Below are 15,806 nucleotides of genomic sequence, written 5' to 3' on the forward strand. Positions count from 1 at the left end.
GCAGGCGGATCACATGAGGTCAGGAGTTAGAGACCAGCCTGGCCAACACAGCAAAACCCTGTCTCTACTAAAAAATAAACAAATTAGCCGGGCATGGTGGCACACGCCTGTAATCTCAGCACTTTGGGAAGCTGAGGTGGGTGGATCACTTAAGGTCAGGAGTTCAAGATCAGCCTGGCTAACATAGTGAAACCCCATCTTTTTTTTAGTATTTTTTTGTAAAAAATACAAAGAAATTAGCTGGGTGTAGGGGTGCCTGCCTGTAATCCCAGCTATGTGGGAGGCTGAGGCAGGAGAATCACTTGAATCTGGGAGGTGGAGGTTGCAGTGAGCCGAGATCACCCCACTGCACTCCAGCCTGGACTCGGTCTCAAAAAAAGCCAAAATACAAAAAACCAAAAAGTAAAAAATGAAAAATAAACCCATACTCAGTATGAATGTGGTATGTTTTGTGGCTTTCCTTACCTAAACCTTACCTTCTGCTTTAATTTGTAAAATGGAGGACTCCTAGCTGGTCGCCATGAGAAGGAAACCATAGCCTCTCCTGAAGATTAAAACAGCCTCATTAGGGTCCACCTTAAAGCCCTAATTCCTTAGTGAAACCTCCAAAATAAATGTCATGGATGCGTTCTAAAGTTAATTATTTTAAAAAGCATCCATGGAATCTCACTTGCCATTGTTTTCATTAGAACATTGTTTTGCTTTTCTTTTATCAAGCAGGACTCTTTAATAAACAGAATTGAGCCATCTAGCTGTCTGTCCATTCAACAAATAGTAAGCACCTGCCAGAGCCAGCCACTCTCCCAGGTGCTGGGATTCAGCAGCAATGAATAGACATCACAGAATTGACATCCCAGACAGGGGAGGCAGGTAATTAACAAATCAACACACAAGAAAAGATCACGTGCAAACAAGTGCTACAAAGAGAAGAGGAATGTGGTAGAGGCTTCCTTAGGAAGGTTTCACTGAGAAGATATCTGAGCTGATGCTTGGAGGCAAGAAGGAAGCATCTTCCAGAGTGAGGGAACGGTGATTCCCTGAGGTCAGAATAAGCATGGCATGCTTAGGGGACAGACAGAAACCCCATGTGACAGAAACATGAGCTTGGAAGATTGGCATGAGATGAGGTCAGAAAGTTAGGTGGTGCCAGATCATACCATACATCAAGGCCAGTTTTGGGACTTTTACTCTGAGAGGGGAAGCTATTGGATAGTTTTAGGCAACATACTGGATAATTACCACCCTGGGCATTGAAAAGCCCTTCTTATTTTTGGGAATCACAAAACTTGAGGCACATCAGGCATCAGTTCCACTATTGAAGCTACAACTTAGAAATGAATAGAAAAGGTGGTTTCTCTCCCCCTCCCCCTGGCACTTAGAGCAATGTCAATCAGATGCTCCTACCTGGGACTTTGAATCATGAGGTCATCTTCCAAGACGTAAGGTCAGTTAGAAATTAATAGGGTGGCTGTGGTGGGGTCAGGAGCGCCCAGGAATGAGTGTGCCGTGGCAGCAGAGTCCAGCATATGGCAACCAATGTCCACTGACACCTGGCTGCCCATATGTCTCCTGTGATATGGTATCAGTGGCATAGAAAGCCGTGCTGGGAGCTTTGCTGTGACAGCCTTACTTGGTACCTTGTTCTCCAGTCTTCCTCTTGATTCTCTGAGCTCCCTAGTCACTTTCAATAAATCCCTCCTCTGTTTAAACATTAGCCAGAAGTTGATGTTTGAAACCCAGCACCTTGACTAGTACAGCGGGGGAGTGAGCCACATTTTCAAAAGATAACTGGTAAATGGAAAATGGATTTCAAAAGTCTGCTAAATGGAAAATGGTTTAAAAGGGTTATCAGCCATTGGCCAGTCAGAAACAGAAGACACTGTAGGTATTTCAGTAAATATAAAGAATTGGTTTCACAGGCATTAGAGGGCTGAAAGAGTAAAAGGAAAAAGGAAGAGGCTAGGTAACCTAGGGATTAATAACTGCAGGAAGCAGCTCTCGCTCCCAAGGCTGACCAACAGGAGGGAACAGGTGGAGTTGCCTGTACTGACGAGCTTGGAGGAGGGGCCCCACGGGGCTGGTGCTTGGATTTCTGAAGACAGCTCTGCCTGGCTCAGATCTCGGATGAGGGGGTTGCTGTCTGGCTGGTGTTTCCACCAAAGGGGCGTGGCTCTGCAGGTGCTCAGACCTCCCTGGGGTGCAGCCCAGCAGGTGAGGGGGTGTGGCATGGCTGCTGCTGGCACCTGGGGCTTGAGGGGAGGCACAGCAAGGTTGGTACTGAGAATACTCAGAAGCTGGAGCTAGGGCCAGTTATGTGCTGCTACTGAAGTAAAATTGAAAACAGGAAGTGGAAAACAAGGTAGAAGTCCCTTCTTTTCTTCTGCTTTGTGATCTCCTTCTAATGCCTCACATTGGAAAACCTAACATGAAGCCAGCTAGCTGAGAGGTGGAGAGATTTCGTTTGCATCATCCCAACCCCAGGATTACAGAGAAGAGCATAGAAAGATATCTTGGAGATCACAGATAAATCGCCAGCACAGACAGCATCATGTCCAGTTAGGAGGCCATGGCAGTAGCCCAGGAGAGAGAAGATGATGGCCCAGACATTTGGTCAGGTATTCTGGGGGTGTATGGGAGGGTGTTTTGGGTGGAAATTAACTTTTTTTTTTGAGACAAGGTCTGGCTCTGTCACCCAGACTAGAGTGCAGTGGCGTGATCTTGGCTCACTGCAACCTTCGCCTGCTGGTTTCAAGTGATCCTCCTGCCTCAGCCTTCTGAATAGCTGGGATTACAGGTGCACATCACCATGCCTGGCTAATTTTTGTATTTTTTTGTAGAGACAGGGTTTCACCATGTTGACTAGGCTGGTGGAACTCCTGAGCTCAAGCAATCCTCCTGCCTTGGCCTCCCAAAGTGCTGGGATTACAGGAGTGAGCCACCACGCCTGGCCTGAGATGAACATTTGAATTGGTAGATGGAGTAAAGCAGACTCCCCCTCGCCAATACGAATGGATGTTATCCAATCAGCTAAGGTCTGAATAGAACAAAAAGGCTGACCCTCCCACGAGCAAGAGAGAACTCCTCCCGCCTGTCTTCAAGCTGGGACATTGGCTTTTTTTCTTGTTTTCAGACTGGAACTGAAATGCTGGTTTGTCCTGCGTCTCTAGCCTGCCAGCGTTCAGACTCAAACCACACTTTTGGCTCTCTTGGGTCTCCAGCTTGCTGACTACAGATTTGGGGATTCAACAACCTTCATAATCATGTGGGCCAACTCCTTATAACAAATAAATAAATATAGATATGAACATAGATCCTATTGGTTTTGATTCTCTGGAGAATCCTGACTAATATAAGTGCCTTATGAGACAGGCAGGGCAGGTTTATCTCCAGAAAGAAGCAAATATGGCAGTTTGGAAGCCTCCATAAGAGGACAAAAATGAAAATGTAGGACTTCACTCATTCCTTTGCGTCATCATCTGTTTAAACCACATTTTCCTCTGTTTATGTAACTCTCAATAGTGACAGGGTTTCCCATGCTCTTTTTTCTGCTTCTTTCCACAACAGCATCTACCCACTCACCCGGGTAAGACCTTGAAATGCCCTTTCTTTTCTCCCCCATCTAAGTTGTTGCCAAACTTCCAAAATAGCTCTTTAATCTGTTCTTTTCCATATTTCCCCACGATTTGGGCCTTACTCTTTTCTTCCCTGGAGTACACTCATAGTGTGTGATTACACATTTGTGGGACTGTTCATTAAGTTGCTCTCCCACACCAGACTTGAGGTTCCAAAACCTCACTATTGTGACTCCAGCTCTTGTCACACACAGAGGTCGCAAAAAGTATGTTGCTGAATTAACCAGACTGCCTATCTCTAGTCTCTTACTCCTTCGAATCATACTGCCCAAGAGTGACTTTTAATATGTAAATCTGAACTTTCCATTTCTCTGCCTGAGAGCTCCCTTCAGTCCAGCAGAGGTGGTGAGCTGGAGGCCCTTGACTGCATCTAAAGGTGTTTTGTTTAGCCCCCTCAGTGGTTTTGTTTTTTGTTGTTGTTGTTGTTGTTGTTTTTGGAATAATTGCCAATTTAAAAAATCTGGGCCTGTCTTATAAATATTGGTAATTCCAGCTTTTCTTGACGATTTCGAAGATTTGCTAACCCTGGGTCTGTACCCTTCCATGGCAACAACTGGCAGAAGCTGGTTGACAGTTACTTCCTTTAGTTGGGAATGGACTCAGTTTGACAGATTTGCCTCAATCCCAGCAGGGCCTTCTTCATTCCCTTACTTATCCTTCAGTCCTGAACTCCAGGGTCATGGGAATCAAGTTTACATGTTTGATCATGGCTGCTAGGGCCTTCCATCATCTCATCCTGCTTACAGTGCCTCCCGGGCTCTAGAGCCATGTAGATTATTTACAGGAGACAGTGCTTCTTCTCACCTCTGTGCTTTGGTCCTGAAAAGTCTAGGATGCCCTTCTGATGAATGGCCACACCTCATAATCCCCCTGGGGACTCCTCTTAAGCCTACAGGACTTAGCTTGGTTCATATCCTCTGGGAAGATTTCCTCCTTGGCAGTAGTCATGCTCTTCTTATTTTTTTTATTTATTTATTTTTTTTTTGAGAAAGGGTCTCACTATGTTGCTCAGGCTGGAGTGCAGTGGCACAATCACAGCTCGTTGCAGCCTCCAACTCCTGGGCTCAAGCAATCCTCCCATCTCAGCCTCCTGAGTAGCTGGGACCATAGGTATGCACCATTACACCCGGCTAATTTTTTTTAAATTTTTTTAGAGACACAGTCTTGCTAGGTTGCCTAGTCTGGTCTTAAAGTCATAGCCTCAAGCAATCCACCTCCCTCAGCCTCCCAAATTGCTAGGATTATAGGCATGAGCCACCGTGCCCAGCCATTCCTCTTCCTAATGTACTATTCACTTTGTTTTGGAATTACTTGTAACCATATGACCCCCTTCACCAGATTAAAGTACCAATAAAATCACATTCTTTTTGAGTGTTAAATAAATTGGTAACAGCCTCCTTTCACCAATTTGTGGAAACTCTAGTGGCTCACATTAGAGAACTAGAATTGGAAATTCTCACCAGTTTCCAGTAGGCCCCTGTTTTCCACTGTGGTTGATTCTGTTACTACTCTACAGTGCTGGTATTAAAAGTTGGTTTTGTAGTCCAGTATGTGCTTGTCTGCTGCTGCTGAGATGACAGTCTTTCAAGTTAATATTCCTCACCGGCCAAGAGGTCCTCGGGGGGAAGGTGATCCCATGCCCTCCGTGTTGTCTTGTTAGAAATCTTTCCCTCTTTGGCTCTTTAACTTACAATCTTATGATCATTCTTTTCCCCAAAGCCCACTTTCACACCAGGATGACTGGGACATGAGGGGCTTCCCAGGGACTTCTCCTTTGCTCCTAGTGAGTTCTTCTCTAGAGCCTTTTTCTCTTTTCTCACCAGGGGACCTCAGTTGGGACTGCCCCATTTATCAGAGGAGTTATATAAACCTCAAAAGGGAGAGGGTTCCAGGTATCCATTCCTCCCCTCCCAGGAAGCTTCTTGTCCTCTATGCAAAATTATCCACATTCTCCCCAACAGACCAGCTCTGTACACTGGGACCAGGTTTTCTCACACTGCAAATACTCTGTCCCCTCTTTCTCCCAGGCAATGGGTGCCTCCTTCTCTATATTTATACAATGTAGAGAAGCCATCCTGGTGATTCTTCTCCAAAGACTTCTTCCAAGGTAACTAGCGTTTTCTATTTGGAAAGTAGGCCCTGGCAACTGTGAATAGGACAGCTTTTCCTAATAATAATTTGCTAAGCTGCATCTTGTCTTAGGTGGGGTTCCCTGTAAAATGGACTCAGAGATGGAGATTTATATGCAGACGGGATTTTTTGGAGTGTGTTCTCAGGAACAACACCTATAAGGGAGTGAGAGAAGCAGAACTGGGTAAAGGAAGAGTTGAACTGTGGTGCAGTTGCAGCAGAGACCTCAGCTGACTGGGTAACCTTTCAGTGTTTACTCCAGCTGAGACAAGGAGACTGGCCTTGGTACTCCCTCAATGGCCAGTCATTGGCCAGTCATTGGATGCAGACTGCCCCAATTCCAGGAAGGGGCATTAACCTTGGGGAAGACAGCTCCCTTCAGCCAAGGGCAATTCCTGGGGATGGACTCATCTGAGTCTTTAATGGGCAACTCTGCATAGGGAGGAAAAGTGTCTCCATCTTGAAGCGGTGATCTGGGCAGTGCACCACAGTGTCAACTATAGACCTATCTAGACATAATCTGTTCATAGCTCTGTCTCCTCCACTGTACTCTAAGCACCTTGCTATGGACTGAATGTTTGTATCCTCCCAAAATTCTTATGTTGAAGTCCTAATCTCCGGTGTGATGGTATTTGGAGGTGGGGCCTTTGGGAGGTAATTAGGTCATGAGGGTTGTATTAGCCCATTTTCACTCTGCTATAAAGAAATACCTGAGACTGGATAATTTATTTTATTTATTTTTAATAAATAAATAAAATAAAATTTTATTTTCCCTCTATTGCCCAGGCTGGAGTGCAGTGGTATAATCTCGGCTCATTCCAACCTCCGCCTCCCAGGCTCAAGCAATTCTCATGCCTCAGCCTCCCGAGTAGCTGGGATTACAGGTGTACACCACCATGCCTGGCTAATTTTTTGTGTTTTTAGTAGAGATGGGGTTTCACCATGTTGGCCAGGCTGGTCTTGAACTCCTGGCCTCAAGTTGATTTGCCCACCTCCACCTCCCAGAGTGCTGGGATTACAGGTGTGAGCCACCACCCCCGGCTGAGACTGGGTAATTTATAAAGGAAAGAGGTTTAATTGACTCACAGTTCTGCATGGCTGGGGAGGCATCAGGAAACTTACAATCATGGCAGAAGGAGAAGCAGGCACCTTCTTCACAAGGCAGCAGGAGAGAGAGCTTGCGTGTGAAGTGGGAGGAGCCCCTTATAAAACCATCAGATCTCATGAGAACTCACTCACTGTCACGAGAACAGCATGGCGGAAACCGTCCCCATTATCCAATCACTTCCCTTTCTCGACACGTGGAGATTACAGGTCTCTCCCTTGACATGTGGGGATTCAATTCGAGATGAGATTTGGGTAGGGACACAGGACCAAACCATATCAAGCGTGGTATCCCCATGGTAGGATCAGACACTGAATTTGCCATGATCTCATCCTGCCAGCACCTGGATCTTAGACTTCCTAGACTCCAGGCCTGTGAGAAATGAATGTCTATTGTTTAAAACACCAAATCCATGGTATTTCATTATAGCAGCCTGAGCAAACTAAGACACATCTTGAGGGCAGAAGCTAGGAATGTCCAACAGAGTGCCTGGAATAGAGTATCCACTCAGTTGGTAGACAAGAGATGAATGAATAAATGTATGTATGAAAGAGTAAATGTAAGCCCAACAACACTGTCATTATTATCGTTTGCATTTATGCAGAGCTTTATATATGCAAATTACTCTGCTGAAATATGTTATAAATATGTAAGTGCTCTAAGCAATAATTCTTAATAAAACCTGCCATCAAAATGAATTAATATTTAGTAGGCACAAACTAGGAGCACGAACCCTGTGTTAGTCAACTCTCCAAGAATGCATCTCTCTTCATAATAGAACTATTTGGAGGTTTCAGAGCTGGCATCCTAACTCATCTCTTAAATTGCTTTTTATGCCCCCTACATTGTTAAATAAATCTCCTTTCCTTGTGCCCAAATCCTGTTTTTGTGATATAGTGTTTCCAAAGTCTACTGAGCATTTTATTCTGCTACCAAACTGTTTGATCTTACCTCTTTTTGCATCTCTTCTGATGTTTGTAATTTTCTTGCTGGTAGTCCGATTTCTCATGGACACTTATAGTTTTGACTATTCAGAACAGCAGCTCCCTTCTGAGAAAGGCTCCATCAAAACCCCATGTGACCCTAGTATGTGGGGAAGGTGACATCATAGAACCTCACCCCCAGGACCACGGTGATTCGCCCATGGTTGAGCACATGACCCAAGCTGGACCAATCATGGTTCTTGCCTCCAAAAGGTTTTACTTGGGGAAAAACAGGAAAATAAGTTGGGAAAGAAGAGGGCTTTTTTCCCCGCTCTGTGAAGTTGCTTGCTTGGCTGGAAGTCCAGAGCTATCAGAGGCCATCCCTTACCCTGTGAAGGAGCCATCTTGCAATAGAAGAAGCAGCCCACCCAAGGAGAGAAACAGGGTGAGAAGTGGGAGGGTCCTGAGAGCTTTCAAATTCCTGATTTCAGGAGCTGAAATCTCAGAGATTCTCTGTTTCCTGACCTCCCAAGGCTCAGCTGTCAAATTCACCCTTCATTCTGGAAGCCACCTCAGCCTGCTGCCAAAAATCTCCCTTTTGAGCTGGGTGCAATGGTTCATGCCTGTAATCCCAGCTACGTGGGAGACCAAGGTGGGAGGATCTCTTGAACTCAGGGGTTTGAGACCAGCCTGGGCAATATAGTGAGACCTCGATCTCAAAAAATAAAACCAAAAATTCCCTTTTAGCTTAAGTTTAAACTAATGTTTAAGTTGTGTTTCTGTTATTTCTTATCCAGAGAATCCTCCTGTACACCCCCCTCAACTCCACATACATTTGCTAGGATCACTGTAGAATTCATTGGATTTAAGCAGCAATCTGAATACTAAACATGTAAACTTTAAATCATTGAAGCAGGCAACTCTCCATGAGGTGATAAAAGATAGGGTTGAAGATTTTCAGCTCAAGAGCCTTGGGTTCAAATTCTACCTTCATCACCGACTAGCTAAGCGACCTGCCTTAGCTTCTCATTTGTACAATTTGCAAAATGCTAAGAGGATCATTGTGCACATTTAATGGGATTATATCTTATATGTTTTCTTTTTTTTTGAGACAGAGTTTCACTCTTGTTGCCCAGGCTGGAGGGCAGTGGTGCAATCTCAGCTCACTGCAACCACCACCTCCCAGATGCAAGTGATTCTCCTGCCTCAGCCTCCTGAGTAGCTGAGATTACAGGCATGCAACACCACATCCAGCTAATTTTTGTATTTTTAGTAGAGATGGGGTTTCACCATATTGGCCATCCTGGTCTCGAATTCCTGATCTCATGATCCACCTGCCTTGGCCTCCCAAAGTGCTAGGATTACAGGGGTGAGCCACCACACCTGGCCGGAATTATATCTTTGAAGTCACAGGACAGCACCTGGCACATAGCAAGAACTAATAAATGTAGCTATGATGACCACTACTTTCTTTCCTCTCTTGTCATTGGTGTCTCCCATGGCACAATCACCCCATGGGATTCAATGCACAGTAATTTACTTAAGAGCCTCAAATTTCTTCATTTTTACTTTTGGATTGTTAAATAAATATTAATTTCTGAATTGAATGGGCTTTCCCTTGGACCACATTCTACTTCTTCTTTTTGCAAATGATTCCATCCTGATTGTTGCTCCTTCCCTATTTCTTATTAGTTATTTTTCATAATACTTTCTAATCCTATCCCATTTTCTTCCTTCCTTAGGAAATGCTTCTTCTTATGCCCATACTCTGGAACTTTCCTACGACAAGGAGCAATTTGCTGTGTGTTTATTCTCTTTGGAATCATCTCTTCTTCATGGAAGCAGGGTTATTTATCAACCTGTGATGGACTCTTCCTGGTTTGGTTAGGGCATGCTGCATACTGCTCCTGTAATAATGCTTTTTTTGGCCAGGACACAAACCACGGTCAAAAAAGGTCTTCCTGAGTTCTGAAGGTCAAGCAATTAGGATTTTCTCAGGCTTGTAGAAGAGTGGAATTCTGGAAACCAGTCTTCGCCTCAGGGGAGCATCTTTTGGAAGTTCTTAGGTAAGTACTGGACTTAAAATTGGTGAAGTGTAGGTGAAGTTCTCGCTCTGCTACTTCCTGCCAGGTAGCTGCCAGGCTAGTCACCTTACCTCTCTGAGCCTCAATATCCTCATCTATCACATGGGTGTACAGTAACATTATTCTGATGTTGTGTTGTAAGATCTCAGAAAAAGATACCCAAAATGAAGGCCTCAGAAGCAAAAGTTTTTCTCTGACCTTATCCTGTTCTGTCCTTGGCACCTCATTCTGCCGCTAGGCTAACCACAGAAACTAGAGTCTCTGGCTAGGCATGGTGGCTCATGCATGCACTTTGAGAGGCCAAGGCTGATGGGTCACCTGAGGTCAGGAGCTTGAAAGCAGCCTGGCCAACATGGTGAAACCCCATCTCTACTAAAAATGCAAAAATTAGCTGGGCATGGTGGCACACGCCTGTAATCCCAGCTACTCAGGAGGCTGAAGCACGAGAATCATTTGAACCAGGGAGGCGGATGTTGCAGTGAGCCGAGATCATGCCACTACACTCTACCCTGGGCAACAGACTAACAGACTGAGACTTGTCAAAAAAAAAAGAAAAGAAAGAAAAGAAGGAAGGAAGGAAAGAAGGAAGGGAGGGAGGGAAAGAGAAAAGAAAGAAAAGAGAGAAAGAGAAAGAAAAAGAAAGAAAGAAAGAAAGAAAGAAAGAAAGAAAGAAAGAAAGAAAGAAAAAGTTAGAAGCTCTCATCTCCAAGAGAGATCATAGAAACCAGAACCCCTTTTCTCCCAAAGCCCACCATAAAACCTAAAAATATTACTCTAACCCTACCTCTCTACCCTCACCGGCCTTTTTGTGTAAAAACTGGCCTTAAAGAAGTTATCTGACCTGTCTTATTTAATTGTAGGTTATTGGATCCTCATTCCAGAGAGGGCCCTGCTCCATACCCAGAAGGAAGGAATGCTGCACAGAGAGGCCAATAAGAATCTAGACAGGGCTGGCTCAGTTTCCCCAGCCTGTGAGCATTAGATCACCCCTTTTTGTCCAATCACTTTTCTACACAGCTGTCCATACTTCGAACCTGATCATAAAAATGGGCAGCGTCTTCTGTATCTTTGAGTCTTCATTCTGAAGGCTCCCATGTCACATACAACTCTGATCAAATACATTTGTATGCCTTTTCTCCTATCAATTTGCCTCTTGTCAGTGACTTTCAGTGACTCTTTAAAGGGCAGAGGGGAATTTTTTCCCCTGGTCCCTACAGTGTGAAAATTAAACTGAAACAATATGATAGTTTGTGAATTGTAAAGTACTACAAAAATGGGAGTTGCTACTAATGCAAACTTTAATAGGAAACCAGTGACAGACATAAAGCAGGGAATAGTTCTTCTTAGTTTGGATCACATAGTGTCATGTGCAGACACACAAGACTAATTCAGGATACTTTGGTGGAGAGCCACACTGAGGATTTTCATAAGTAAAGCAGACAAATGGAGCTAGTTATTCATGGCCACAGTCCGTCTTAGTAGTTCCAGAGAATAGGCTCATCAAAGAATAATTTTAGGCTGGGCGCAGTGGCTCACACCTGTAATCCTAGCACTTCAGGAGGCTGAGGTGGGCGGATTGCCTGAGTTCAGGAGTTCGAGAACACCCTGGGCCACATGGTGAAACCCTGTCTCTATTAAAATACAAAAAATTAGCCGGGCCTGGTGGCGTGTGCCTGTAGTCCCAGCTACTCGGGAGGCTGAGGCAGGAGAACTGCTTGAACCTAGGAGGCAGAGACTGCAGTGAGCTGAGATCACGCCATTGTACTCCAGCCTGGGCAACAAGAGCAAAACTCCATCTCAAAAAAAAAAAATTAATTTTAATTTGTGAATCTCAGTAGGAAAAGGTTTCAGAAGTAGAGTTAAATGACCTACGTAGCCTCTTAAATGGGCCTTCCCTTCTTCTGCCTTCACTGCCATCTTTCCTGGATCCCCTGTCCTCACGAAGTCAGGTCTGCGTGGGTCATCAGGAACTCTCTTGCCTCATCTGGCTCTTATGATACAGAATTTTCTAGTGCTCACTACCAGCCCTACAACTTTTTCTCCAAGTTCAGTTGCTGCTAGGCTCAGATTTTCCCCACCTGAAAAACAGGGGTAGTGAAGTCCATAACACACGTCTAAACAGAACATTTTGGAAACACAGAAAGATGACTAATACTGCCTGGGAGGGGGGAAGACTTCACAAGGAAGCTAATTTTAGAGCTAAGTCCTAAAAGTGAAGGAGGTATTGCCAGCAGGTGAAGGGTTGGAAGGAACCCTGCTCCCTGTCCCCCAGTAGAGGTAACAGCCTGTGCCTTGGACAAAGGCCTCAAAGAGCTTGCTGTGCTCATGAAACAGCAGGTAATGGTCCTGCTGGAGTGAGGGCTATGTGGGGGTTGGGGGAGGGGCCTGGTAGTGCTGAAGCAGAAGGGGTTCGGGGGAAAGGGTCCCCTGGAGTCTGGCCATGTGAGCCTGCGACCCCAACCACCTCCTACCCACCATTTCTCCCACAGCTGCAAAGAGGCATCACTTTTTTGTCCCAAATGGAAGGTAATTTTGTTAGATGCATTTTTCAGCCAACCTTTGATAAGAGTTAAAAATAACTTCCAAGGTGAGCCCCCTGATCAGTCTCCTCTTTTATCTCCTCCTTTTCTTTAAACCTCAGCATCTATTATGAGCCCTCCCCCATCTTCCTCCCTGAGGACAGAGGGCCTCTCATGCAAATAAGACTCTGGTGGCCAGCTGTGACAGCCCAGAGTCACCAAGGTCAGTATTCCGATCAGGGTTTCAATTCTCCAATACTGTGTGTCGGTGGTAATCTGGAACCAGTTACTTCATTTCTCCTGCCTCAGTTTCCACATTGATTAAAGGGCTGTTGGGGATAAATTAGATGATGTATGGGCTTCTCTGTTCCTAAATCCTGGTTCTTTTTTTTTGAGATGGAGTCTCACTCTGTCGTTCAGGCTGGAGGCAGTGATGTGATCTCGGCTCACTGCAACCTCGGCCTCCCAGGTTTAAGCAATTCTCCTTCCTCAGCCTCCTGAGTATCTGGGGTTACAGGTGTACACCACCATGCCTGGCTAATTTTTGTGTTTTTAGTAGAGATGCGGTTTCACCATCTTGGCCAGGCTGGTTTTGAACTCCTGACCTCAAGTGATCCGCCCACCTTAGCTTCCCAAAGTGCTGGAATTACAGGCATGAGCCACCATGCAATGCCTGCTTCTTTCATGCCTCAAGACCTTTGCCCTTTCCATTCCCTCTGTCAGAAATACTCTTCTCCTGGCTTTTCATATATCTGGCTCCTTCTTGGCTGAAATATCCCCTCCTTGGGTTGCCTTTCCTGTCTAATGTAGTTTCCTCCATCGTTCTCTATCACAACACTCCTTTCCTCATAGACGAATTGCAGCTTATCATTATCTATTTGAGGACTTGCTGTCTTATATCAGGCTTTCTAAGAATGGATCCTGAGATGAGGATACATGGGCAAGTGATTTATTAAGGAGGGGCAGCCAGTAAGGGAGTGGGGGAGCAGGACAGGGGTAGGCAAGGAGGAAAGTGTGGGTGGGATTTGAGGCAGAGTCTCAGCTTCAACCTGATCCCACAGGGGAGCTCTGCAGTATAAATTCTGCCTTGGAGTTTATCCCAACTTGAAGCAAATAAACTGTGTTTTTATTCCTGTAGCAGTCAGTCAGTGGCTAAGGGCCACTGGGGTAGGGTTTAGAGTGGGATAGACTCCCATGCACTTCCATCTTCCTCCAGCTGCCCAAGAACATGTCTCTGGAAAGTTGCAGGTGCGGCCATCGCAGAAAACACACACAGGAGCTGGGGGAGAGGCACAGAGAAACAGTGTAGGATCCGGCCAACAGGACCAGGACAGCACTGGCTACACTGGCTTATCGATTACATCCCACAATAGAAAGTAAGCTCCCCAGGGCAGATACCTTATCTTCCTGTTTACTGATATATCCCTAATGCCATTTGCATAGTACCTGCCCCATAGCTGGCAATCAATTACTTTCTTAAATGAATGAAGGAAGCTCTTAGTGCAGTGTGTGGCATATAGGAAGTGTTCAGTTAATGTTGTTGGAAACATGAGTCTGTATACTTTTTCACCCTTCTCATGCTTCCATCCATAACATAGGGATGCTCAGGCATATGGCCTCAGAAACATGGGCTATTGAGACAGAGAAAAAGACAGCTCTGGAAGAAGAGCCTGGCCTTACAGAAGACATCTGAACTATTAATCAACAGAAATCTCACGTATAGTTGAAGGCAAGTCATAAGAGTGGGGTGGGAGATGGATAAGTCAATCCTACAGTTAAAAGAGGGGATGTCTAACCACTAGACAATTGTCCAACTCAGGAAGTAACAGCTTCAGGGTCCTAGACAACATAGGATTTGACCTCATGTGGGAGAAGGCAGGATCTTATGGCCTCAGAGGAAAGGGCTGGGATTCAGGACAAAGATTTGGTCCTGGCAGGGCTGAGGTGTACTGAACAAAGATAACATGGCAAAAGCCTAGGCCAATGGAGTGGCTAGCCTACAGTGAGCATTAGGCACTAAAGAAAAACTCTTTTGCCCTTCTCATACAACACTTCTGATACCAAATGTGTGGAGTTTTTCCACACAAGCAATTCTCCAATTCACTGCTGTCACCAACTGGGTGTCCAACAATCCAATCCCATCCCATCCCATCCCATCCCATCCCATCCCATCCAATCCCATCCAGACACTATCTACCTGGAGTTAGTGTCAGATCCCAGAAGGTAAAGGGCTCAATCCCACAAGACTGCCCTACTTCAGATGCCCAAATCAAAAGTCTGGGCCACCTGTACTTACTTCTTTTTTTTTTTTTTTTTTTTTTTTTTTTGAGATGGAGTCTCCCTCTATCGCCCAGGCTGGAGTTAAGTAGCACAATCTTGGCTCACTGCAACTTCCATCTCCCAGGTTCAAGCCTCAGCCTCATGAGTAGCTGGGACTACTCATGTAGTGTGTGTGTGTGCCACCACACCCAGCTAATTTTTTGTTATTTTTTAGTAGAGACAGGGTTTTACTCTATGTTGGCCAGGCTGGTCTCAAACTCCTGACCTCAGGTTGGCCACCTGTACTTCTAACCAACTAGGTTACAAATTGGGGGCTCCCATGCCTCCCTCCTCAGGTTTGACAATTTGCTAGAATGGCTCACAGAACTCAGGAAGGCACTTTACTTACATTTACTGGTTTATTATAAAGGCTACCACTCAGGAACAGTCAATGGAAGGGATGCACAGGGCAAGACATGGGATGGGGAGGGGGGGGGTATGCAGAGCTCCCATGGCCTTCCAGGCACACCATCCTCCCTGCACCTCAATGTGTTCACCAAGCTGGAAGCTCATCACATCTCATGCAGAACTTTTGTAGAGCTCTATCTCCAGCCCCTCTACTCCTTCCAGGAGGTCAGAGGGTAGGGTTGAAAATGACAACCCTCCCTTGGCCAGGCGCTGTGGCTCACGCCTGTAATGCCAGCACTTTGGGAGGCCGAGGAGGGGGAATCACAAGGTCAGAAGTTTGAGACCAGCCTGACCAACATGGTGAAACCCATCTCTACTAAAAACACAAAAAATTAGCTGGGCATAGTGGTGCGTGCCTGTAATCCCAGCTACTCAGGAGGCTGAGGCAGGAGAATCGCTTTAACCTAAGAGGCAGAGATTGCAGTGAGCAGAGATCACGCCACTGCACTCCAGCCTGGGCGACAGAGTGAGACTCCATCTCAGAAAAAAAAGAAAATGACAACCCTCCCAACACTTGGTCTTTCTGGTAACCAGCCCCCATCCTGATGCTATCTAGAGGCCCCACCCTAAGTTACCTTGCCAGCATAAACTCAGGTGTTATCAAAAGGAGCTTGTGGCCGGGCACGGTGGCTCACACCTGTAATCCCAGCACTTTGGGAGGCCAAGGCGGGTGGATCACCTGAGGT

At 45.6% G+C, this 15,806-nt stretch overlaps 1 long non-coding RNA gene across 1 annotated transcript in view; it reads left to right on the forward strand.

The window, feature by feature from the left end:
* LOC109028036 (uncharacterized) overlaps positions 1-15,806 on the forward strand; it is a 130,378-nt gene that overhangs the window by 62,038 nt on the left and 52,534 nt on the right. The window contains exon 3 of the long non-coding RNA XR_010134836.1: positions 9,533-9,856. This is a non-coding gene — a long non-coding RNA (uncharacterized lncRNA). The remainder of the gene's footprint in view (positions 1-9,532; positions 9,857-15,806) is intronic.

Source organism: Gorilla gorilla, chromosome 7 (assembly GCF_029281585.2).
Source record: "Gorilla gorilla gorilla isolate KB3781 chromosome 7, NHGRI_mGorGor1-v2.1_pri, whole genome shotgun sequence".
NCBI classification, from domain to species: domain Eukaryota; kingdom Metazoa; phylum Chordata; class Mammalia; order Primates; family Hominidae; genus Gorilla; species Gorilla gorilla.